The sequence below is a fragment of the Triturus cristatus genome, chromosome 5_2 (assembly GCF_964204655.1).
Source record: "Triturus cristatus chromosome 5_2, aTriCri1.1, whole genome shotgun sequence".
NCBI lineage: Eukaryota > Metazoa > Chordata > Amphibia > Caudata > Salamandridae > Triturus > Triturus cristatus.
Genome location: NC_140588.1, coordinates 346,880,107 through 346,907,000, shown reverse-complemented (window position 1 = coordinate 346,907,000; position 26,894 = coordinate 346,880,107). Strand labels below are relative to the sequence as shown.

General features: G+C 42.0%; 1 pseudogene; it reads right to left on the bottom strand.

Annotated features, from left to right (window-relative positions):
• Positions 1 to 635: 635 nt before the first annotated feature.
• The window catches only part of LOC146822978 (high mobility group protein B2 pseudogene), a 39,222-nt pseudogene continuing 12,963 nt past the window's right edge, over positions 636 to 26,894 (bottom strand).

Sequence of the window (26,894 nt, the reverse complement as noted above, 5' to 3'; positions counted from 1 at the left end):
TATATTTGCAACAGTGTGATCCAAAATATGTCACCAGCTACATACTACACTCTCACTACTGTCTTGGAGAATTGGCGTGGCTTATTTGTTACATTTGTTCTTAGCTTGGATTTTTCACAACAACCATGAATTTAGTTATTTAACATTGATGGCGGCACCTCAGCTCTAAAAATTGTTCAAGCACCAGTGGTTCAAACTGTGACACAAAGTATGTGCGAGCTTCTGTTAGCTTTCCAATGATCAGGACAGTGCTGAAATGCACATTCCTGCATGTCATTCCCCCAAATCTGGTGTTTCATCTTCTTGGAGCTACCTGTTCCCCCAATGTTGCTAACTCTGTGAGGGATATTGCGACAGGTCCTGGGCCATTTAGTGTCTGATTGTAATGAGCAATAAGAGTCAACCATGTAGTGATTGGTAATTGATCATTTTCAAGAAGATCCTTCTCAGACAATATCGCCTCGGAGTCTTCAGTTCTTTTACAGCTCTCCTTCTGGAGCCATTAATTGCCAGGGGGTCTGCCCCCTCCAGGACCGGCTCATGGTATCTCCCAAGATGCCCACCCTTAGGAGATAGCAGTTTCTGTCACTTGGCGGGAGTTGTGACAGCTCCTGCCAAGCGAGAGCAAACATTATTTACTCCTGCTTGCTGGGAGAAGAGTCTTCATCTGTTTCCCTGCCCGCTGTCATGTGTCCAGATGAAAGATTGCTTTGGCACTCAGGGAGCTGAATATTTAGCAGCTCTCTGCATGCAGGAGCAATGCCGGCTCCTGCAAGAGACAGGGAGCCAGCTGGGAAGCAGGTGCATTAAGACTCCCCCGCGGTCCCCAACAAAGCACACTGGGTGCCCTGGGTGGGGCCAGGGCACCCAGATAGATGTGACCGGGTACTGGGGGATTGGGTCCCTGGGGCCGAAATCGACCCTCCTCCCCCATTACAGAAAAGGGAAAACAGAGGGCAGAAAAATGAGTAGAAAAGGCAAAACAGAGGGCAGAAAAACAAGCAGAAAATGCTAAATGGGGGGCAGAAAAGGCAAAATAGAGGACAGAAAAACAAGCAAAACAGGCAAAACAGAGCAGAAGAGGGCAAAACAGAGGGCAGAAAAGCAAGCAGTGAAGGCAAAACAAAGGGCATAAAACAAGCAGAAAAGGCAAAACAGAGCATTGGAGGGCAGAACAACGAGCAGAGGAAGCAAAACGTAGGGCAGAAAAAAGAGTTGGAAAGGGAAAACAGAGCAAGAAATTAGCAGAGGAGACACAAACAGATGGCAGCAGGAAAACAGGCAAAAGAGGGTAGCCGTTGCGGGCAAGCTGGACAGCAGAACTGCACAGAAGGAGCTGGCATGACAGCCGGCTTAATTTTTACAGAAGTTAAACCTCAATTAAAGCCCCCAATCGAGGCTCCACTTCTGTAAAGGACAAATGATCCTGACCTCCTGGGCTTGACACAGCAAAGCAGGTGTGTTATTTTGGCAATTCTTTATTGAAAGACGATCTGAAATGCTTTGTGGGAGTGAATGCATCTTTGATCTATTGGAGCATAATGTGTAGTGACTGTGATGAGTGGGTTCTTTCTTGTCCTGACCTGATGGGAGTAAAGTTCATGGTTCTCTCTTTAAATGACTACGAGTATGCAAATGTGCAAAATCACCTGAAGCTCTGCCCATTTTGCCATGCCTTGTCCACCTTAGTAGTATGCAATGGTATTCCTACCTTTTCCCAGGATGATGGGCAGCTTACCAAAAAGCTCCCCAGTGCTCTTCCCGCTGATTTTGGTGACTCGTTCTTGATGCTGAGGAATATGAGGACATCTCCACCAAACAAAGTAGCACTTACTTCATATAGTTAAGAAGAAGGACCCTTGTTTAGTGGAGATTTCCCTCTTTGTACTCTTGTCATGTTCTCTATAGGAAGATTCATGCTATCACAAATTTCTGGATAAAGACGCACAAGGAACAATCACTTTGCCAAAATGCACACATGTTCACTGGTGACATTTCCTCATGCTCCATTACACAGCTGTAGTGTAGAATACGCACTGGACATTTACCCAAGCAGGTAACACTTTGTAATTAACCAGTAGAAAGTACTTCACTTGGGTAGATATTTTGTGCAAAAAGGTGGACTCTTTTTATATAAAGGGGCAGGTGCGGTTCCGTTGCGGTCCACTTACTGACACAGGTACTGTCACACCCACGCAGACACTTGGATACCCCCTTACACACTCAGGCACTCACACACCCACTGACAAACACACTTAGACACTGCTATACCTACTCACACCCCCACTCACAGACCTCTCAGACACTCTCACACACACTCATACGCCCATTCAGGCACTCATGCACCCACTTACAAGACCATTCAGTCACTCTCACAACTACTCACAGACCCATTAAGACACTCATGCACCCACCCACAGACCCACTCAGACACATACACCCATTCACAGACCCACTCAGACACTCATGTAACCAAATGTACTCTCTCACACCCACTCACAGACCTACTCAGAGACTCACGCACTCATTCATTGACCCACTCAGACACTCATGCACTCACTCACAGAATGACTCACACACTCATGGAGGCACTTGCAAACCCATTTAGGCACTCTCACACCCACTTACAGACTAACTGAGACACTTATGCACATACTCAGACACCCACTGAGACACTCACGCACTCACGAACAGACCCACTGAGACACTCACACACACATTGAGACACTCACACACCCACTGAGACACTCATGCACTCACTCACACACTCACTCTCAAAGCTTACAGGTTACTGTTAGGAAATAAAATTTTAAAAAAACCTAAGAAAGTCACTAAAAAACCAAAGGTTACATGGATCTTATAGTTAGGAAATAACATTAAAAAGCGTTGAAATGCACACAAAAAAAAGGTTGCAAGGACATTATAGTTAGCAAATAACATTTTTAAAAAACCTTAGAAATTCACTGTAAAAATATAGGTTACAGGGACATTATAGTTAGGAAACAGAATTTTTTAAAAACAGAAATTCACTGAAAAAAAGTATAGTTCGGCTCAGATTTCAATCATACAAAACCAGTGAAATTCAGCAGTTATAGTTATCTGAGCTAACTATAACTTACATCCCCGCAATACACTGGTTATGACCTCAAATATTACATCACTCAAGACATAGTCAGTGACATCACTCAGGAAATCACTGATGACATCTCAAATGATATCACTGATGACATTATCAAGTGAGTGTAAGTGTTTTTAGGAGTTTATGGGTGTTAAACATATATACTACTTCTAACATATATTATGTGGGTGGCTGTGTGACTATGTATCCTTGTGTGTATGGGTGTGTGAGTAGCTGTGTGGGTGAGTGAGATGCTATGTGAGTGGATGTATTGGTGAGTTAGTGGGTATATCAGTGGCTGTATGGGTGAGTGAGTGGCGTTGTAAGTGGCTTGATGGGTAGGTCCTTCATTTAATACTCCCAGTGTTATTAATCTCTTGTCGTTGTTACAGAGAGTTATATCAGACAGACTGTAGGCTTTGAATCTGTTCGGCTATAGGGATATATAATGTTGACACTAAGATATTTCTTACCTAACTTTTATTAATGTTTATATATTCGCTGTTAGTGGCTAATGAGAATACTGCATACTAGGGGGTGATCCTCCATTGCTGTTTTCTTTCTAGATCAGTATTCTATATAGAATAAGATCTTTTAGGTAATACATTTTGAAAATAACAAAAAGCAGGAGTTTTTTAAATATCCCCTAAATGACAACCAAAATATTACTAAATAAGACAATAGTCACAAAGAAAAGCTCACTAATACATTAGACAAAGGCTTCCAAACATAAACTTCTGCATGGGTGTTCTACGATGGTTTTATTTGCGATTTCCACATTTCTTTACTAACCTGAAGCCACATGGTGATGCGCAACATCTACGTTAAAAGATGGGATTGAGTTGGGAGGCGGAATTCAAAGACACATAGTATACAAATAGAAACAAATATGCATGCTTTAATTTCCAAGTTGCCACTGGAAGATGGAGAGGAGTTTGCCTAACGGCTAGGGCGGTCGACCTCGAATCTGGGTAAATGTGTTCGAGTCTCGGCAATGATGCTGAACATCCTGTGATTCGCGGCAAATCACTTAATCTCCCCGTGCCTAACAAAAAAATGAATGTGTCCTCATGTAATGCAACTGGTGCTATGTAAAACGCTCTGATTCCCGATTTGCACTATATAAAACTCTTTAAAATAAAAATATATTTTAAAAAAGAAGATAGTGCTTCATTAACTGACCATAAGTCTGTTGCTAATGTCAATTCTTGATCCTATAATTGGTGCACAAATGGATTATACTTTACCAGACATTGAAATCTTTCAAGAATCATATCCAGGTAAAATAGTCACAGTAAAGGCAATAATGTATCTCTTTAATAGTACTCCAAGTAATTATTCCTCCTCTAAGAGTATTCTATCAATATACAAAGAGACTATGGCCAGTTATTGATGCTTTTCAAGATTAAATACAATATTGGGTGCTTTACTTTCTCTATTAGAAAAAACATATTCCCACTTGGACCGCATTCTGGCAATGCTGTCCAACATACTATTAACACTGTCTCTACAAAATATAATACTTCTTCCAGAATAGATTATTTTTTAGTTTCACATGGGCTGAAACAGATTACCCATGAATATATCCTGAGTGCCTTTTCGGAACATGCACTGGTTAAAATGCAAGTTTGCAGGAATTGGCTTTAAAAGAATGCCTAGGCAATGGTATTTTAATAAAATTAATTTGATGAACGCGGAATGGTGCGCAGGGGTCTCCAAAGAGATTAAAAACTTCTTTGAGATCAATACTGACATCGCTCATATAGAGATTGTCTGGGAAGCTTTTAAGGCTACGCTTAGAGGATACATTACAACTAAAAAGATCCAGCAACAGAGAGGGAAAATTCGAAAAAGGCAGGACTTTGGAAGCTAGACTGGAGCAAGTGAGCAGAAAACGTTTACAAATTAGAAATGCAGCTGCAAAACAAGCGTTTGAACAAGCTAACTTGGATATGCAGGAATACTATTATACACAGGGCAATATTGCCAATACTCCTTATCTTCATAGGGTGTACGAAGAAAGTGAATACACGGGAAGACTTTTGGCGTGGCAGACCAAAGATAGACAGGTGAAAAATAGGATCTCATCCTTGATAGATATTGAATCGAAAGTGTAGATAACTAATCTATTGAGATTGGAAAGACGTTTTTAAAACATTATGAGAAAATATGTCAATCAGATCAGCATAGTGTGGCCAATCATCTTAGCGTGTTTTTAGATAAACTTCATATTCCATTCCGAACTAATGAGCAAAGTCAATTGCTGCTATCACAATTCTCCCTTGAGGAAATGGAGAGAGTTGTAAATTCAGTGCCAATGGCAAATCGGCAGGTGAAGATGGCCTATCAGCCGAATTATATGAAAAATATGGTCCAATATTAAATCCACAATTATTAAAGCTTGCCAATCAAATCTTAGCGGGTGGAGAAATTCCACCATCTTTTTGCACTGCGGTGGTAATTAGTTTCATAAAGAAAGATAAGAATCCAGAAAATATTAATCCTTATAGGCCTATAAATCTATTAAATGTAGATTATAAAATCTCACGAACCTTTTAGCAAATAGGTTAAATAGGATCATAGGCACAATTATTCATAGTGATCAATGTGGATTTGTGATGGGTAGACCGCTTTTCACAAATACAATTTTTTTAATAGAAGCTATGAACTATATGACCAAAAATCAAATTCCTGCTCAGGTTATGTTCTTGGATGCTGGAAGGCTTGTCATCTGGTGTCCTGGGAAAACCTATTTTTAATTCTCGAAAGATTCGGGTTCCCAAAACATTTTATACAAATAATATCTTCCTTGTACAAGGATGCTGAGGCGCAAATAATTATTAATTCCAGAAATGTAGGTTGTTGCAGAGTGAATAGAGGTAGATGCCCTCTCTCTCCAATACTTTTCACCTTGTTTATAGAACCTTTGGCAATAGCCATTAGGGAAAAAGCTATGTTATCAGCCCCACTGCAAGATATAACAAATATAAAATTATTTGCAATGACATTGTGCTTTTTCTTAAACCAGGGGAAGATATCCAGAGGCATATTTTTGCAGTATTCAGGGAATTCTAAGCACTTGGTGGGTATAAATTAAATAGCGCCAAGACAGAAATTGTACTCTGTAATTGCTCACAAGATACCTTAATACCTGAATTTCAGCTTTTAATCAATACAAGATCAAAGCGATATTTAGGTATATTTGTCTCTGAAAATGTGAGTGATTTATATGCTCTAAACTATGCTCCATTACTACAAAAGATCAAGCGGTTATTCGCAAAATGGAACCAACTGCCTATCTCAATAATTGGACATGTAGAATTAATCCGCATGTCAATTTTACCACTTCGTAACTTTTTATTTTCAGCAATCCCCTTTGCACTGAAAATGCAATTTTTTAAAGAGATAGATGCACTATTTCCATCTTTTGGTGAAAATCTGTTTTATTAAAGAAGAGAAGAAGACTCAGCGTGTACACAGCATGTCGCCTACAACCCTTCGGCGGGCCAGCCGCGTGAATAAACAATTGATCAGTGGGCAAGATTGAGGCATTATGAGACTATGCATGAAAATTAGGTTACACAGCAAGTCGCCTACAACCCAAGCAGGGCCAGCCGTGTAGCGTGGCAATTATATGTGGTAGTTGCAAGTTGTAAAGCTCCTTCAAATGGGGAAAGCTGCATAAACCAAACAAATTCAAACATAGAACAGTAAACAAAAGAGAAGAAAAGAGAGGAATTATGAGGGGAAAAGTCTCCCAATACTCCTAAAAGGAAGAAAATGAAGGCATAAGAGAAACAAAAGAAAAAGAGCAAGTAAGAGAATGAGAAGAGAGAATAGTGGGAGGGTAGAGGACGAGAAATGATTATTACAAAGAGTGTGGCTGGGAGGACTAAGAGGGTGGGAGGGGGGTTGGAGACTATGTAAGGGAAGTTTAATCCGATTGGACAAACAGCAGGCGGCAAAATACAAAGTGTTGATGTTGGAGTCAGGAGAATGCATCAGAGGTAGGAGGATATAACGCGTCCTCAAAACGGTGTAAAGCCCGGAGTGTCGGGGGCTGAAGACGGGAATGTTCCAGCTTACAGAAATGATCAATTAGTGGTTGCCAGAGTTTGGGGAAGTTGGTGTCTCGGGACTATAATCGCGAAGTAAGTAGTTCCATCACCATGGTATGCGAGAGGTGAGTGAACCAGATAGTGACTGGGGGAGTCTCTGCTTTTTTCCAGTATAGGGCTATGAGTTGTTTAGCCGCGTCCAGCATATGGAGGCAAATATGCCAGTCTCTACGTGTCAATGCGTGCACATTATCAGGCTTGATACCCAGTAGAGCAGTGGCTAGAGTTTCAGGCAGAGGAAAGCCAAGAACCAATTTGATGTGGCTGAGGATCTCTTTCCAGTATGTGGCCGGAAGTGGGCAAGTCCACCAAATGTGAAGGAAGTCTCTGGGGGAGTTCGAGCATTGACAACAAAGAGGAGAGGATGTAGGGAACATCTTATGTAGCCTGTGAGGGGTGTAGTACCATTGGGTCATAACCTTGTATGTGTTTTCCCGCTGGGAGATGCATTGGTAGACCTTTGGAATGTCGTGCCAAAGGCGATCCCACTGCACGGGTGTGATGTCGGTGGACAGTTCAGACTGCCATCGAGACTGATAGGGATGCAGGGCGACCTGCAGGGGGTGCTGAAGGATATGATACATACGAGATATGAGGCCCTTGGAGTTATCGAAAGAGCGGACCAGCCGCTCAAAAAGAGTGAAGGCATGTGTGGCTGCCTGAGTCAGAGATGCAGTGCGTAACCAGTGTCTAAATTGCAAGTATTGTAGTTCGGCCCTTTCGGGGAGTTGAAACTCCTGTTTGCATTGTTCAAAAGATTTAAAGGTGTCTCCTGCATAAAGGTCCCTGATTGTTCGACACCCGCCATCTAGGCACTCGGAGAATACGGGAGGGTGTAAGGCAGGTGGAAAGAGAGAGTTGCCAGCAATAGGAGTGTGGGGGGAAGGAAAAGTAGTGAGGCCTTTGGAGACGGCTACCTTGTCCCAGATGTCGAGGACAGTCTTGGTGGGGAGAGCTATGTATGCGCTTCGGGAGCCATGGGAGGTCCCATATAGAGCGCCCAGTCACCGCCCTGTCCATGTGGAACCACACCTTCTCCCTTTCCCATGCCATCCATTCCGAAATGAAGCGTAAGTGCGATCCCCAATAGTATTCTACCAGATTGGGGCAGGCCAGACCTTCCCTATCCCGGGGTAGCATGAGGATTTTATTAGAAAAACACGGTCGACGACCTCCCCAGATGAACCTAGTGAATTCACGCTGCAAACTGTGAATCTGATGTTGCGGGATAGGGGTGGGGAGTGATTGAAATAAATACAAGATTTTAGGTAGGATGGACATTTTAAGCGCGTGTAAGCAACCCAGCCAAGAGAGGGTAAGGGGCTTCCAGGTTCTCAAGTCCTCTAGCACAGTCCGTCTGCATTCCTGCCAGTTGGCTTGTGACCAGGTGGCAAGGGTGGGAGTTAGAGTAAGCCCAAGGTATCTAATGGAGTGAAGGGGCCATCTGTAAGGGACAAGAGCCTGGAAGTTGGGTAGCTCTTCTACCGGAATGGTGAGGTTCAGGGCCCAAGATTTTTCATGATTGATCATAAGGCCAGATGCTTGCTCGAATAAGCGCAAAAGATGGTAGAGGGTGGGCAAGGACGTGTGGAGGAGATCATCTGCGAACAGGGCAACCTTATGTTGTTGGCCTCCAAGGGGAATGCCATGACTCTTGGGCGCCTGGCGATATTTTCATCTTTTATATGGGCCAATAAGATCCCGAGATTAGCACTAGTCACTTTATCAGCCAAGGAAGGTGGTTTGGCCCTCCCCAATTTAAGAGAATATTATCATGCAAATTGTGCACATAATAAACACAGATTTCTTATTAATTTCGATTCATCATGTACAGAACTTTTATGTTAAAATTCATGAATGAATAACAAATCTTGGACCTAATGAGGCTAGTGAAAAAAAAGTGCAATACAAGATTTCAAGAACTGCTTGGAATAGAATTAACAAATTTAATACATCCCTATTGAGAGGGGCCAATTTTTGAAAAATGCAGTTCTATACTAATTGGTTATTATGTTATTATATAGAATCCCATCCTTCTTACATAGTATATACCCGCAGATACAAGATCAATGCTTCCGATGTTCAGTAGAATGTGGAATGAGATTGAGAAACACTGTAGACATAATCTAGGAGCTGGGGTTGCTATTGACAAGTATCTTGCAACCTTTGGATATTCCCCAAATATAATAACTGTCACCTTACAGGCAGAAGGGCTCTTTATATCGGCCTTAGTTGCTAGATATCTAATTCTCCAGAATTGGCGTAGTGAGAATCCACCCACATTTCTGCATTGGCAGTCCAAACTGCGCAGAGTCCAAGAATTGGAAAAAAGATATGCCATAAGGTCAGGCTCATATGCCAAGTTTAAATCTCTTCAGAAATTCATATGAATTACATCGGGAAATAGGTAATCTTTGGAAACATATAGGTCATTTGGGTAAATGTGCAATATTCGTTGTCTTTTGGTAATAATCTTTTGATATATATAAAATAGTTACCCCTCTATTACTCTTTATCCTTTATGTCATCGAATGGTGGCCTCTGAAATCTATACACAGTCCGGGCACATGTGAAAATATCTGATTTTGATTTCAATAAGATCTTTGGTAATTGTCTCTTGATATACTTATAATATTTTTCTTTCTGTTAATTAGTATCCATTATGTTCTTTTGTGTAAAACTGAAACCTGACATGAATAATAAATATATTAGATAATTTGTATAAATATTGTTTCTGAATGTACTCTCCTAAATAAAAAGAAAGAAAAAAACACTGTCTAATGGTAGATTAGTAAACTCAAAAACTCTTGAAAGGGTAAAGAGTATTTACTCTGTTAACTGTAAAGAAGTGTTTAAGAAAACTCAGAATATACAAATTGCGGATAAGGATTTATAGTATGCTTACCATTAGAGAAAGGATTAAAGACACCTGTATTGAAAGAACATAAGAAATCAATAGACTCTAATAATTTAGATGATATCTTTTCCTTAAAAGCATTATTTGTGGCATCAGGTGTAAGGTTACAAGTGGAAAAAACAATGAATTCACCCCTCGACCCCATTTAAAAACACAAAGGAAAAAATGTGTTAAATAGTTCAAAAAGACGTATCATCTGTTAAAAATGTAATAGTTACTAATATTATTGTTAAGAAAAGATCTAAGAAATTGCCCAAGATGAATCTTGCAACCCATAATCGAAAGATTTGACAACTGGAAAAGTTGCATAAAAATGTAGCAAGAAGAGTAGCAAAAAACGTGGATATTTGAAAAAGCAACCTAGATGTATACAATCTCAAACTAAAATTGCTTTTGTAGAGAAGGAATTTTTTTCTTTTCTTATGAAACCTCTCAATGATGTAATCATAATACGTTAGTGCTGGTATTTGGATCTCATCGAGATTCCTTGGCTGTAGAATACCACACAAAGAATACACTTGAAATAAAATCATTAGATAAACCTGAAATTAATAAACATCCAATTATCGATGAATCCTTCCAATCGGCAGTCTCCTGACTCCAATGATACTTTGATACTTTATTTCGGCTATATCCTTTAAACTTGTAATGTGTTTTAGAATAATTTGTGCATTGGTGCTTGATTTTGTACATAAACCAACTCCAATCAGTGGATATTAAATTAGTTGGGATTCTTAAAGACTTAGATCATTCCTCATCCCAAGTTGAATTGAATTGTAATGCAGTAGCCTCTTTAATTTTAAATGCAAATTACGTTTTTCATTGTAAATGACTAGATGTCTGTCCAATAAAACATTCATCACAAGTTAACGGGCAAACTGTGGCTATGGATTATTCCACTTTAAACAAAAATGCTATATCAGCTATGTACAATATATGCACCACTTGGGCACCAACAACTTTTGAGCTTATAAAGACACTTACTATTACATGAGTCCCTCACAAACCTACACTTTCTATCCCTAGGGTATATAACATTTATTACCTTTGTTCTATGTATACTATGATTTGGATATACTGTTAGCCTCGGAAGAAGATTAAGCCAATAATGATTGATTTGACTTGTGAAAAGTATTAACGCATAGTTGATGACCTGGAAGGCGAGCCTTCCAGTATTAAACCTCTCCTTCACAGAAAGCACACACCTTGTACTACAGTGTAAGGGTATGTGCATTGGCGCAAGGTAGCCAAAAGAGTGCCCGTTCAGGGGTGGGGGAAACAGCCCCATATCTTAGTTGACCTAGCGCTGCTCTCTCTTTGACCCCACACTGCCCAGCACTATGGGTGCTGTGCTGGGTTGCACCAAAAGTTAGTAAATCAGACCATTTTTGCCTACAACACGAAGAGATGTTAAAGATTTACCACAAAGACCTTTCTTTTCAAGTGTATTTCCTTGACCGTGAGGTTTGGGGATTGTGCCTGCAGAAGTAACACAATGATGATGCTGAGAATGAAAGGAATGGACCTAAGATGCTTGGAAAAGGTTTGGCAGAGTGCGACCCTTCTTATGGCTGGGGTTCTTTAGCGTGTAAACGAACCTCATGGCTGATGTTTATTACACGGGGCCTCGTTCATAGCAAATTACCTCAACCACGGAAATAAAAATAATACAAAAATACATTACATAAATGAACTTTACTAGAATATGCACTATTAATGAAATGTATGTGCGTTAAAACATCAAATTATAGTTCTGTTCATCTTTAAGACACTTTAAAAACAAATAATTTAGACATAATCCTAAAACGTCGGCATAATGATTACGAAAAGTTCAAGTGGCCTATATCAACAAGGACAACTCTATGGTCTTGACTCTTATTTGAACTGGGCTTCAGAACAAAACAAGAACTCGAAACATTGACAATGAGCAAACTGGTGTGTGCGAAGGAGTTTGCATAACAATAAGGTGGAATGTTGTGGCGGGGACAACAGCTTAAAGATATTTCCAGCATTATCAGTTCTGTGATCATAGCCGTGGCTAGACTCTCTTTACTCTGTGATGATCCTGGAACTCAAACAGCAGTGCACCCTGTTCCACATCTTTAGCTGTGCTTGTTTTTATTTCACAATATTTTCTGCGGTTACTATTAGAATGTGTGCGATTTCAATGATGTCTGAGGGGCTTAGTGGTTACAGAAGTTCACAACACATAGTAGTGTAAAAGTGCTCCAATCTCGAATAAATTAGTATAGTTCTGATTGCTGCGAGTGTGAAATAATGTATTCTTTGATGGATAAATTGAGCTAATGGTTTTATGTTTCTTTTGTGTGGAAAATCGTAGATATTACATGTTGGCCTTTATTTTATATTTCCCTTGTTACTTTTGTAGCTGTGGATGATGTCACTAAAATAGTAGCAGGTCACCCCACCCGGGCGATAGACACCCTTTGCACTAAGAGTGTCAGTGGGATGTGGTTGCTGGCAGTTCACACTCCACCTCTCCACACCCTTCTGTTCTGGGTGGGCTGAAACTTCTTTCAGCTGGCAGTACGGTTTTGCCTGTTCCAACATGATTGTTGTAGACCTAAGAACCTTTCTGCTACTTTTTCTGGTGATACTGGTGTCTCGAGTAAGGATATTCATCCATTATAGATAAACATCTCACATGGGCTAGAAAATGTTTTTTTTAATTATAAATTCGAATGCACAGTATGCTGCAAATGACACTTACTTCTGGGACAGATATGCCAGTATAGTGGATTTTCACTGCAATAAAGCGTAGGATTAGGTGGGGGGACATGAATGCTGAAGGAAGGGGAGCGGAGTGGTCAGTTACCCCTCATAAAGTCAGAACTTTGCAGGTACTCACTAGAAAGTTGTGTGGACTTCTCAATCTGGAAACACAGGTAAATGTGCTGTCTTCCAAATTGTTGAAGCACGTGAGGTTCCGCGATGCCTATTCAGTACCCTGTATTTTATGAGCGTATGTGGAAAGTTATTCCGCCTTGAAAAACATCTCGTAAGTGAAGAGCATAAAAGGCAGAAAAATACTTATGCTAATATAGCTATCCACCATGCAGCAGCAGTGGGGCCTCCCAATGTATGAAAGGCGGTGACCATATGGCGGACGGACTGCAGACTTTGATGACCTGCAGGTTGAAGAGCCACCAGTGATCAGTTAGTGGTTCTCCGCCTCTAAAATGAGGTGGGGAAATCACAAGCTAGGTGGGTTGGAAGAGCCACCGATTTAGTGTTCCCAGCCCTTGAGTCTTTAGACAGCAGAGTCTTCTATGGGGTAGAGGGTGCAGTACACAGCACTGGCTCTTAAAAGAGCGGAACTATCCCTAAATTTCCAAATATCATAAACGCTACCGCTTTTTGACAGCAGCAATATTCATTGTGTTGCACAGCTTGTGCAGTCACCTTGTGGAGAACTTTGCCCCTTCATCCTGCAGCACCTCTGTACTTCACTATCCTGTTTACAGTCCTTCATGCAGCCTTTCCCTCCTGCAGTCTCTTGAATCTTCTTCTTTCTTGCAGTATCCTGCCTCCTACTTTCCAACAATCCTATTCCTTCTAAAGCACTGCTCTGTCCTGCAGCATCCCTATCCTAGCCTGGCTACAGCCACAAACTCTTGCAGTAAATTCCTTAGGCAGTATTTTATTATTCCTTCATCATCCCCATCCCTCCTTCTCTAATTCTCTCTGTTTGTTACTCTTGCTTTCCTTTTTCATACCCATCTACTTTGTGGTAACTAGTCTTTTTTCTAAATTAGAACTGTTCCTCCTGCATCAGTGTCAACAGTATTATCCTACCTTCTGCTGCCACCATCTCATTCCACAGCCCCATTTCTTCCTGCATTAGCCTCCAATCTGAAGCACCCTTCCTATGTACTGAAAATGTCGGCAGAAGGCAGGGCTCCAGTTTCATTCATATCTTATCTGCATGTTTTTTCAATCCAGGTGAGGTATGCAGTGACACTCAGCCAGCAGCAGAAGTAGTTCAGGTCAGCAAACTCTAGCTACCAAGGTCTGGGCTCCAAACTCAGAATATAAAGAGTCTCTGGTGCAATCAGTCTGAGGGCCTGATTTAGTTTTTGGCAATAAGGATACTCTGTGGTGGTGGAGTATCCTTGTCACCAAGAATGTGGCCACCCGCTGAATTTAGAGGTGGACGGACCTTTGGCCGAACTACGCCAGAGACTAGGCAGACCTGTAATTACGTCCACCTGATTTAGATGGGCAAACTAGAGGTACATTTTCACTGCCTGTCACTGGCAAGAAAACCCTGGCAGTAAGGGAAAGTGAAAACTGCTAAATGCTCCCTTTGCCTTAGAAGAGTATTCCAATGGTAAGGGGGTCATTTTCTTTTGTATTTTTATTAGAAAATCCTGCTTGGGACTTTCCTTCTGAAAATACAGATAAAAACAGTTTGGTGTATGGCTTCGTCATGTTGACAGAGCCATGCAGCAAAAATCACAAAGCATTGACAGGAGCTGCTGTGATGGTGGTTCATGCCAATGCTTTAAGAAATGACTTCCTGTTTGTCAGCTAGTTCTCAATTTTGTGGGCAGCTACTCCATAAGTGTGATGGAGTAATTCACTCCGTCTCCCTGATGGAGAAACAGGCCGCCCACCAGCATCAAAATCAGGTCCTAAATCTGGAATGCTAGGCACATGAGACACTGCAGGCTACAGGATAGTCAGAGGTTGTCAGCAGCAAGATGAATTTGAATGTGCCACTCGAGGGCTTATTTGCGCCATGCAGCAGGAGGCATGGTGATTGTGTGAAAACGACCATCGTATCACCTAATATGGATTCCAAAATGTTCTTGTTGATGTCACAGCCATATTATGTGAGGGTATTCTCTTAAAAAATACAAATTAATAAATGAGCGTTGGGCTCCTGGAAAGGCACAGTACCCATGCTCGTACTGCCTATTGCAAATCGTGATGGGCAGGTCTATCTTTCAGCATAACCAAAGGATTGCATGCTGCACAAAGAAAGGGGATAGCAATTCGGGGACAGTTTCAAATTGGGGAGAGGGCTGAGTTTAATGAGGGAATGGCAGAGTGAAATGAGGAAGATGCTGAATGAATTAGCCAAAGGACAGTGTAAAAAATCCCAGACCAAAGTTAAGAAATGTGGAGAGTGATGGAAAGGGAAACCAATTTGGTAGAGAAATAGTACAAGTCACAAAACAAAGGAGGACATAGGGGCTTCCAGAACTTACAAAAACAAAACTGAGGTATTGGCTCTGATAACAGCTCTAGCTAAAGAAACAGAGACTCCAAGAGACGTTCTACACAAACTCCTCTAAATCGAGATGGTGCACCAGAAAATGTGTCATATCTTGTGAAGTGATGTGATTCAGAACAAACCCAGCTTCATCCTTGAATTAGATCTCTCCATGTGCAAACACACTAAGCAAATAAGTGATCAGGAAGGAAGCAAGTACATTTTAATGGATGTTGAAACCAGACTTTTGGAGTGCTCTGCATGCTTGATCCTCAAATATCTAACTCCATGACCAACAAGATCTGGTGGTCATGAAAAGCAATACAAGAATTAAGAATTGGGAGAGTGGAGTGGAGTGGAGTAGAGAGGAATATTACGACTTTAAAGGTCTGCTGCAAGGAAATTCCAATACCCAGGGAAGTGGGGGAAATTCCCCTAGATGAGGTAATGTAGAGTAAGAAAGGTGGTCTCTTACTACTGTCCCAGACCTCTGATATTAAGTTAAGGAAACCATCATCCCAAAGTATCATTTTTGGATCATTATATCTCGACTAGTGTGTAGATCTAGATACGACTCTGAAGGAAAAAAACAAGGGAAACAAAAAAGACAGTAAGAAACTGTAAGCAACTAAACCCATTCACATGAAAGCATGGGGAAATATGGAAGACAACAATAAAATGTCATCTCAGCAGAGGCTGAAAGGTGGTGAATGCATAAGCAATAGGTCTAGCACCATGGAGACAGTTAAACCTTTCAAACCACCCATAATGTGACAAAGAATTACCTTTAAGTTAAAAAGGACATATGTGTAAGGAGGTAAAAATACACAATCTAGACGTAAAGAAGGCATGCAGTAAATCAATTATCCACATATACGTCTGATATGTAAGTTCCAAAAAGAATTGCCAACATATCCTATAACCTTTGCCTATTTCACCCCCCAAGTCCCAAGGAATATCATGAGAAGATTAAAAAAAACACTAGATGTTCTCAAAATATGAACACAAATAGTGGGAAATGATCTTGAGAACTTTTCCGGCTAGTTATGGATGAAATACAAGTGAGCTCTCTGGCCTTGAAACAGTTCTTGATTGGAAATAGTCAAATTCTCATAACAAGCATAAGAAAACACAACTTTAATTACAGACATAAACCCTAACATCAGGCATAGATTCCAGTAGCAGTGGCAGTACCTAGTACAAACATGAACAAGCACAAAACAACATAGGAAGAGCCTCCAATGGTGAAGAACATCACCAAAGTATAAAATCAAAGGAAATCTAGACAGTAAAGAGATTTAAAAGAAAGAAAGGGACAATTGCACGAAAACTGGAATCTGTAATTTATTCTAAACAATCTTTGATTTGGGGAAAAGTGGACAACTTGAGAGGAAATGGAAAGGGAAAATAAAAACAAAACACATCCAATAATTATTGGCAGGCATGTCCTTTGTGAGAAAAGTGGGTTATTAGCTGGGGTGGTTGTGAGACCTCACCAAGTAATAATATCACTAATCTGCATCAGATAGTTTTCTTTAAATTAAACCTTAGCTCTCTCCTGGCTAGCTGTGGCACAAAGAAAAACAAGTGTAAAGCATTTATCAGTACCAAAGCAGTCAATGAGCAAGAAATACGACCCAAAAAATACCCCACTCCAATTTGTAAAAATAGTATATATTTTTGTCTTTAAATAGACATTTTTTTCTTTAAGTTGGTCGTACGCTGGCGATGGGGTGGTACCATTCAAGATTTTCCCTTCACACTTAGAAGCTTTTCTGGTTCTTTTACTCATTGATGGTCAGGTTGGCGAGGTCCTCTGCAACGTGGGGTTTGGCGTTGAGTTTGATGCCAAAAGATCAGAGAAATGCATCGGATGGGTGCACAGTCTTGCTTCTTGATAGCATTCAAGTCTACCTACTAACTGGCAAGTCTATGAGCCTAGGACTCCGTGACCAAAAAATATTATCTTTTAGCTTTGGCATACAAGTTGCAGTTCTGTGGCAAGGAAAAGTATGCTCAAGCACTAGCCAAGGGTCCAGGTCCTGGGAAGCACCTCCTGGGGTTTCAGACTCAAACTCACAGCTACACTAGGGGAGTCCAGGGCATGTTTACTGGCGACTGGTCAGCTGGGCCCTTTCCAGGCAAGGGTTGCTTTAAATTTCGTGTCCCTGAATCTTAACAGGAGGCTGGCCAACTAGCCCTTGGAGTCCACTCACTGGTCCTTGGCAGCACTTAGTGTGAGGGCTAGTGAAGCCCAATGTTAGCCAATCAGATAAACCGGCCTTACTACAAAATTTCAGTTGCAAGTTTTCACTGTCAGGACATGTAAAGTATAAACTCAACATGTCCTCCTTTTAAATATGCATCACCCTGCCTTATGGCCTGCCTTGGGGATGACTTATAAATATTAAAAAGAAATGTTTGGAGTTGGCAAAAGTGTTGTTTTGCCATGCCAAGTTGGCAGTTTAACGCTGCCCTACTAGGCTGCAATGCCAGACCAAGAGCCATGTTTTCACATTTAGACTGCAGTGGCGGTGCAACAAGTACTGCAGTCCACTGGTGACATTTACCATATCAGCCCTGGGTACACTCTGTACCATGTACTGGGGCCTATAGGTAAGTTAAATATGTCAATGCGGTATTAGCCAATTGCACATATTGTTTGAGGGGCCAACCACATGCACTGGAGCCTGGTCAGCAGGGCCCAGTGCACTGCAGAGTCAAAAAACCAGCAGCATCAGTCCAAATATTTGGGGGTGTGAGCATGCAATAAAGACCCCTTTCCTTACACCCCACAGATGTGATTAGGAAACTCTAAAAGAATTTGGCATAATAAATGTTGACTGTGCGAAGTGAAAGGGTATATCATCTACAGAGACCAGTGGAAAAACAGTAGCAAGTTTGCAAAGAAACCAAACATGGAGCAAGTACAGAGAAACCATACAATGATAAACCAGCAACAAACCCACAGAACATCACACTGCCTTGTGTTATTGATTAACGTAGAGAAGTGAAGAGAGACATGGAACCAAACATCAGTCAATATACCACCATTTAATCCAACAACCACAAGAGAACTTTGTTTCTTTATCTCCCATGTTGCCTTTCCAAAATGAATAAATCACACTTGGCCGAATAGCAAGATCTATAGCTATTTGATTTAATTGATATTTTTTATCCATTATATTGACACATTGAAATAATTGCAAGAAACCCTTTGATCTTGTACAATCAAGACATAGTATAACGTGGTACCTAAAACCGTTTCAGTGCATTAAGATTGCTCATTTCACACTAACAACGGCTCATAGAAGAACAGGTGTTAAAGAAATGCTGCTAGCTATACATGTGACATGATAGTGCATAGGGATTGATTTATTTAGGATTAAAAAATGTTCATTAAATCAGCAATTGTGTCATACATATATTAATTAATAAACTACAATGGTAGCATTGAAATGCAACAGTAATTTGATCAAAATAAAGATTGAAGCTAATTGCATACTTTAGTGAAACATTATATGCTCTGCTCCTTTCTCCAACAGCTTTAATAAATTTGACAAAATGCTGTTCAAACTAGCAGAGGCAACATTCATTATACGTAAAGACATGAGGCTCGCCTGGTATACAACTTGCAATTCAATTCCTACAACCAGTAAAATAGGTCTAGTATATTGCACAATTATTTGTATGAAAAGTATGAAACATTAATAAGTGCATAGTCCTATGGCAAAATTTGACACCACTTTAACAAAAAAGTGTTTCTTTCCAGGTTACAACGTGGATAGCAAGAATGATTCTCAATCCGAGAAGGTTAAAAGTTGGCTGTGTCGAGCATAAAGTAACTCTTTGAGCCCAGACAATATTTTAGGAGTAAGTAAGCTTTCACAGAGGGCCTTGTGAGTTCAGTAGACTCACAAGGCCCTCTGTGAAAGCTTACTTACTCCTAAAAATGTCAGCATACCTTAAATTCATTAAAGCTGGACACACTCGGCATTAATATTTTTTCAGAATTTAACTATGAGTGTTAAGAATGTCAAGATGACCAAGGTTAGAAAAGGTTGATTGAATCTTCTTAGCACTCGTCTTCACGATAACATCCTTGTATTATAGTTTGAAAAAGAGCGCTCTCTTATATTCGGAACCAGATTTAGCAGATCAGATACATATGGGAGAGATGGCTCCCGATGGATCACATACCCACTGGTTGAGAAAAGCCCACAAGCGTGCTAATAAAAACGTTATCGTTCACCTTTCACGGAGACAGGTGCGGAACCCAACAAGGAGTATCCAACTTGCTGCTTTCAACCACCTGTGTCCACCTTCTACTTTCCTGTTGCCTCCTTCCTTTTCAAAGTCCTTCTTGGTTTAGTTCACGATTCTCATGAGCATTAACCTGTGCATTCTGTGATGCAATGCACCTACTCATAGTATTAAATACGTTGACTCAAAATCAAAATTATGAACAATAAAAATGCAATACCCAGACAATTATTTATATCCTTACGTTTTAGCTTTTAATAAACATTGTCAATTACGTTTTTTTAGCAAAATTGTAACCTCATTAGTCATAATTAATAGAAGGTTGCTCCAGGCGGAACGTGCATAAGGAAAGTGCTCAAGTGTAAAGAATAGTGAAAAAGCTTCAAAGTAGTGACATAGGAAAAATATATTTAATTAATTCTAAACAGTTGGATAGGTTGAAATTCACCTAATTATCCGGACTGACCATATCTACAATAAAATACAGATGATTTGCGTTTTTTTTAAATTGCACAAAAGTACATTCTTGCGTAGCACGTTTGGAAAAGTAATGTATGGTCCAGTCTAAATTGTGGGGATGTCGACGTTTCGACCCATCATGGGACCAGTACAGCCCGAACTGCCAAGCCAGGTCTTCCCTGGACCGGAAACAAGCATCCTGGGACCGGTTTTAGGCTAACAGCCCTCATCAGCCAGGCTAGCTTTCCTGGCCTCAAGGTCAAATATAATCAGGTAAAATTTCATATATACATGGATGACACACAAATACACATTCTCCTAGGGAACAGAAAGGAGAATCTCACTAGCACTGCGAAGTGCCTAAATCATGTCTAGCTTCACCTGAAGGAAATGTACCTCTGTTTCAAAGGTTGTAAGACTGAATGCTTAATCATAGAAGGGCTGCTACAGAGTTGGCTCCTTTCAGATGACTCTGCCCCTGAGCCCCATCTCACCCATATTCAGGAGGTCAGATATCTGGGGATCGTTTATGATTCAGAACTAAACTTCATACAGCGAATAATGGAGCCAACTTCCAGCTATGCCTCCTCCAGAAATTCCCTCAGTTCTTGTAAACTGGCACTGAGTAGCACTGGCATGTGCTCTGGCTATTGCGTTATTGGTTACATTTAATGTAGCTTACTTTGGGTCTCCTTAAGACACTCTTTAGCAGTCTGCGAGTGCACAATCAAACAGGATGTTACTTGCATGTACAGAAACCTGACTATAATAAAGCAGTCATAAAAGCTCATCATTGGCTTCTAGTTAAATTCAAAATACTATGGGGCAGATTTACAAGCCCCTCGCGCCACTTTTGCGTCACTTTTAACATGGGAAAAGTGACGCAAAAGTGGCGCAGTGGGCTTGTAAATCTGCCCCTATGTATTTTGCACATAAAGTAACAGCGCAAAGATCCCAACTAGCGTCAGGAGTTGGCATGCCAGCATGCCCTGTCACACCAGTTTCCATGAGTTTCAGGGCCTGAATATATGGAACAACCTTAGCCCCCAATCTGAACAAAATTCAATTGTCTGCAGCTCGTGAAACGCAGTAAATTGAACTTTTCTAACCAGCCCTACGTCTGCAGAGAAGCTGCGGAAAAATGACATCTTGCTTCATTCTCCTCTCCTCATCCAGTTGCACTATGTCAGCACGCAAATCTGTATCTCCTTGACTTACCCTATGCACAACAATGGCTCAGGGCAGGAGTGGGGTAGTCCCTATACGGACTTTGGTGCTCCGCGATTGGACCCTTCTCTATAAAGCTTGGCAATGTACGAGAACTGTGAAATTCTCTATAACAATGACAGACGGGTCAAAGTTTCAAGATTTGTATAAGGAATTATTATGCAAAATACATAAAACAGCATCGATCAGGATGACAGCTAAGTACAGATCATGAGTAAAAGAACTCTTTAAATTTCAAAACAAAATCCAGCATAGATTTGCCTTCTAAGAGTGGGAAAATCGGTGTTCTTTTTGGTGTGGGAAGTGCAGGTTCTTTTATAGAACTTTAGACAAAGGATTCCACACATTACTAAATGAATAACAGTTTTCAGGGTATTCACCAATGAGGAATAGGCCATAAGAAGCATTTTACTGTAGAATACATTCAAATATTCTCTAACAAGTATAATACATTCAAATATTCTCTAACAATACTATTACATTGAATTCAGAGGCTCCCAGAGTCTATTCAGGTGATAAGGATTATAACATTGTATACAGAGTGCTCAAGGACAGCTAGGTCTTCATGGGTTGGGTACATCTCATTCCCACAGGCTGAGAAAGCTCACAATTCTTTATTAGAGCAAAGGTAATAAAAACAACAACGGTCACATGGTGCAGTGCGACGTTCTTTAAAAATGGAAGACACTACATTTTTCGCTATGTTAGCGCAAGCTTGATTTCAGACACATTAGAAGCTTAGAAAAGATAAAACAATGTTCACAACTGTAACTCACAGATTCTCAGATCTTCCCCATGTTAATATTTTTTCTCTTGCAAGTCTGACCTTTGCAGTGGCCCAGGTGCCACCTATTGCTTTATAAAAGTCTGCCAAGAAGTTATGATAAAACAACAATTAGTGCATCCCAAAATACCCAAAATAAATGAATACACATTTAAATAAATAAATACAATTCTAAATTAAATACTTGGATAAATTGCTTCTATTTATTTAAAACCATAACAATTAGGAAAGCAAATAAAAATGAAGACGAATGAGTCATTCTTCTCACGATTAATCAGTTCAAGGCATAGATCTGTTGATACAATACGCCACAGAGGTACTTAGAGACCCATTACGATGTCAGGCGGGTCGCCACCGACAGCTGTTGGTGGCAGTCCGTACGACACTCAAACTCAGTGGTCCGACCTCCACATTGCGATGCGGTCGGTCAGACCACTGTGGCCTGGGGAAAAGACCAATGACTCCGACAGGATCGGAGATCCGGTCGGGGCGTTGTCCGGACAGATAATCCCCAATCGGCGACAGTGCCTGCTTAGGTGAATGAATTTGAAATTAAAGGCAATTTCTTTTACATCTTTAGCTTGATTTGTGGGAGCAACTCATGTTCAGCAAACAGACTGTAGTACGGACGTTTGATGACCTCAATTTTAAGTATTAGTATGCTCTGACAAAAGAGAGAATGCATTAATTTCTCATATTCCAATCTTTCTCCTTATCTACTTCCGCCCCAATCCTAATGTGTGTACTCAACCTGTTTGACTTAGAGAGTGTTCTCTGGTCACTCTCCTTCCCATACAACCAATCAACTTACCTACTTTAAAACCCCTTACCATCAATGTTCACTCACAGACATTTCTGTATCCCCATTGATACAATAATATTGAAAAAGAATACTATTAACGTCTATAAACTGATCTCAGACTCTACAATTGATCTGTCCTTTACCACAGAAACATATATCAGTGAGGGCTCTGTTCTTACACTGCATAAAGGCATATCCACATTTCACAAAATCCTAATGAGAAATTATACTATGAATAAGGCTGGGAAACTAGTATTTGCTGTTTACAAAAACTCTCTATCTTTTAAAGCAATGGTAGGGAGCAGGTCCAGGCCAGCTCCCCTCGCAGTCTCTTTTGGTCTCCCTGTTGGCGCTTGTTGGGCCGCCTGTATGCTGCTCGCCTCCCTGCTCACCACTGCCCACCGCTGCTCACTGCTCCCGGCGTGGTTGTTATTGCACTGTATTTTATCTATGCTCAGTTTAGCATTGTTCTCTTCTATTTAGTCTGTCAATCGAGATCCCACTAATTGTCATGCTGCATGTTAACTGCTGTGCCTGGTTGGCTGTTCATTTCCTGTTTAGCTAGCCATCAGCTGTTGTACTTATTTTCTTTATTTACTTAGTTTCCCACTGTAATCGCTCCAGCTGCCATGCTGCTCACGTCCTGCCATTTTTGCTTCTTTCGCCTCCAGCTGCCCAGTGCCCCTCCCTCCCTTAGGACCTAGTTAATAGAGGGAGCAGCACTACCCCATTGAGCAGGCCCTGGGTCAGCTTCCCTCACAGAGTCTTCTTGTCTCCTTTTTGCCATGTGTTGAGTCACCTGTGTGCTACTCGCCTCCTCATTCACTAATGCCTGCCACTCCCACCTTGCATGGTTGTTATTGTGCGGTATTTTATCTATTCCCTATTTAGCAGTTTTCTCTTCTGTTTAGCCTCTCAGCTGAGGACCACTAATTGTAATGCTCCATACTAACTGCTGTTCCTAGTTCACCATTCTGTTCCTGTTTAGCTAGTCATCAGCTGTTAAACTTATTCTCATTATTTACTTAGTTACCCACTGTAATCGAGCCAGCAGCAGCACCAACTCTCTTCCCGACGATTTTCCTTCTCCCACCTTCCAGCACCTCTCCCCCACCCCTAGGACCTACTCCACACCTGGACCACTGCCAATGCCAGGAACCCTGGCCCTCCAGCCACCTACTGACTACTGACGCCGCAACAACCATTGCTGCAGCACCTCTCTACGTTTAACAGAAGGATCCTTTGCTTGCCAGAGATGCCACTTCACATGCAATGCAGGACCTCCTGTCTGCATAGAACCCCTCGCCACACCCACCCCACTGATCTCGAACACCCCAGAGCTACTCCAATGCATACCGCTCAACACCTAGTCCCTCTGCAAAAATGCCACCGAAATCTGAAACACCATCACCACATTCACCCCGGATGTGATCATCATCTCCGAGATCTGGCCCAACCCATACTCAACCCCGACATTGCCACCGCATAACGCGGTGGCTACAAGATTTTACACCAGGACCACACCAACAAATACGGACAAAACATCGCCATCATCCACAGGTATACTCTCCACTGCACTACCACCGGAGATGATCTCAGACTGATCATGCAACATTTCAACTTCCAACTCCAAACCAATGGAAGGTCAACCATTAGAGGCACCCTCGGCTACAGAGCCCCAGGACAACACCCTGGCTTCTGTGACAACATCTTCAAATTCATTGCTCCTCTAACTATCATCTCCAAGCACTACATATTCCTCTGTGACCTCAACTTCTACCTTAAAGACCCCAAAGACACCAACTCTACCAACCTCTTGGAAAGCATGAGCGACTTCGGCCTCACCCAAATGATCACCAACCCCACACAGCACAGGACACTCGTTGGATACTTTCTTCACAGTCAGCAACAGAGTCAAGTACACTCATGCCATCGAGTTCCCCTGGACCGACCACACCATTGTCCACTTCACCATTGCAGGCTCCCCAGTCACCCCCACCCGTCCGAGCTCCGCCCACTGCAACTGGAACATATTGACAGAGATACAATGGACTAACGCCCTCAGCATCACCCAGCTCGATGCAGCTACCAACCTGGAACAGGCCGTCCAGAATTTCTGTGCCTGGATCACAAACTGTACCAACAGAGTCACCCCCATGAAACCAGCCAGAACCAGCAAATCCAGCAAACAAGCCAGGTGGTATACATCAGAACTCAAGACCATCAAAGGCAACTGCAAGTGACTAGAAACATGAAGGTGCACCACAGAGACCCCACAGACTGACCTGCATGCAAATCAGACCTCAACAAATACCACCAATGCCTCAGGGACACAAAAAGAGACACCCTGACAGCATCAAAGCTAAAGCCAACCACAGCAAGGAACTCTTCAGCCTCATCAGAGAGTTCTCAAGCCCATCAGCCACTGAGAACATAATGCGCCCTTCCCAGCAACTCAGCAAAACGCATTGGCAAACTACTTCTCGACAGTATATCCACCATCTACAGCAACTTCGAACCCCAGCCCACTGACCTCGACTACCTCCTCACACCTAAGTACACTACCCACAGCCACACGCTCACTGCCTGGAATCTTTTCAGCACACAGAACACCACAGCCATCATGACCTCAGTCCACTCCAGAGCACCCACGGACCCCTGTCCTCACCTCTTCCGAACCTCGCACACAAAGAAATCAGTGGTGAACTCACCTGCATCCTCAAAGCTTCCATCACCACGGCCACCTTCCCTGCCATATGGAAACACATGGAGGCCGGACCCCTCCTGATAAAAGTGTCTTCTGAGCCTAGCAAACTGAAAATCCCATTATTTCATCTTGCCAAAGTCCTCGAGAAGGCCATCAACCACCAGCTCACCGAACACCTAGACAGAAACACCCTGCCTGACTCCTTCAAATCTAGCTTCCACGTCAACCACAACACCGAGACAGCCCTGGTCACTCCCCCCAATGACATCAGAACCCTCCTCGACTGGGGTGAAACAGTGGCCTTGATACTCCTCGACCTCTCAGCAGCGTTCTACACCGTATCCCACCACACCCTCACCAGAGGACTCCACCACATCGGTGTCCACGGAGATTCCCTTAAATCGATCTCATCCTTCCACACAGGACGTGGCCAGAAAATCCACCTGCCACTCTTCTCCTCAGAGCCCAAGAACATCATCTGAGGTGTCCCTCAAAGTTTATTCCTCAGCTCCACTCTCTTCAATATCTACATGATATCCCTGGCTGACATCGTCAGAACCCATGAACTCAGCATCATATGCTACGTACACGACACCCAACTCATCCTCTCACACACAGATTACCCCACTAGAACAAACTTCCACAACGCCATGATGAGTGTCTCCGACAAGATGAGGACTAACTGCCTGAAGCTCAACACGGCAATGACGGAGGTGCTGAATTTCAGAAAGAACACCTCCCCGTGTGACAACACCTGGTGGCTCTCCAAGTCCGACCCACACATACACCAACTGATCATGCTCACAACATTGGCATCACCCTGGACAGCAAACTCGCCATGAAGTGCTAGGTCAGTGCAGCCACCTCCACCTGATTCCACACCCTCCGCATGCTACGAAAAATGTTCAGATGGATCCCTGTCACCACCAGAAAAACCGTCATCCTAGCCCTCGTCACAAGCCAGCTGGACTACGGAAACACCCTCCACACCGGTATCACCATCCAACTCCTCAAGAGACTCCAGATCATACAGAATGTAGTAGCCAGACTCATCCTCAACCTCCCAAAAAAGGCCACCCACCTAAGGATCTACAGTGGCTTCCTGTTCAGAAGAGATGCCAGTTCAAGATACTGACACATGCCTACAAGGCCCTTCACGACCAGAGACCAGCATACATTAATCACCGCCTAAACTTCCACCAAACCACCAGAAACCTGCACTCCTCATCCATCACCCTCACACACACTCCCTGCATTCAC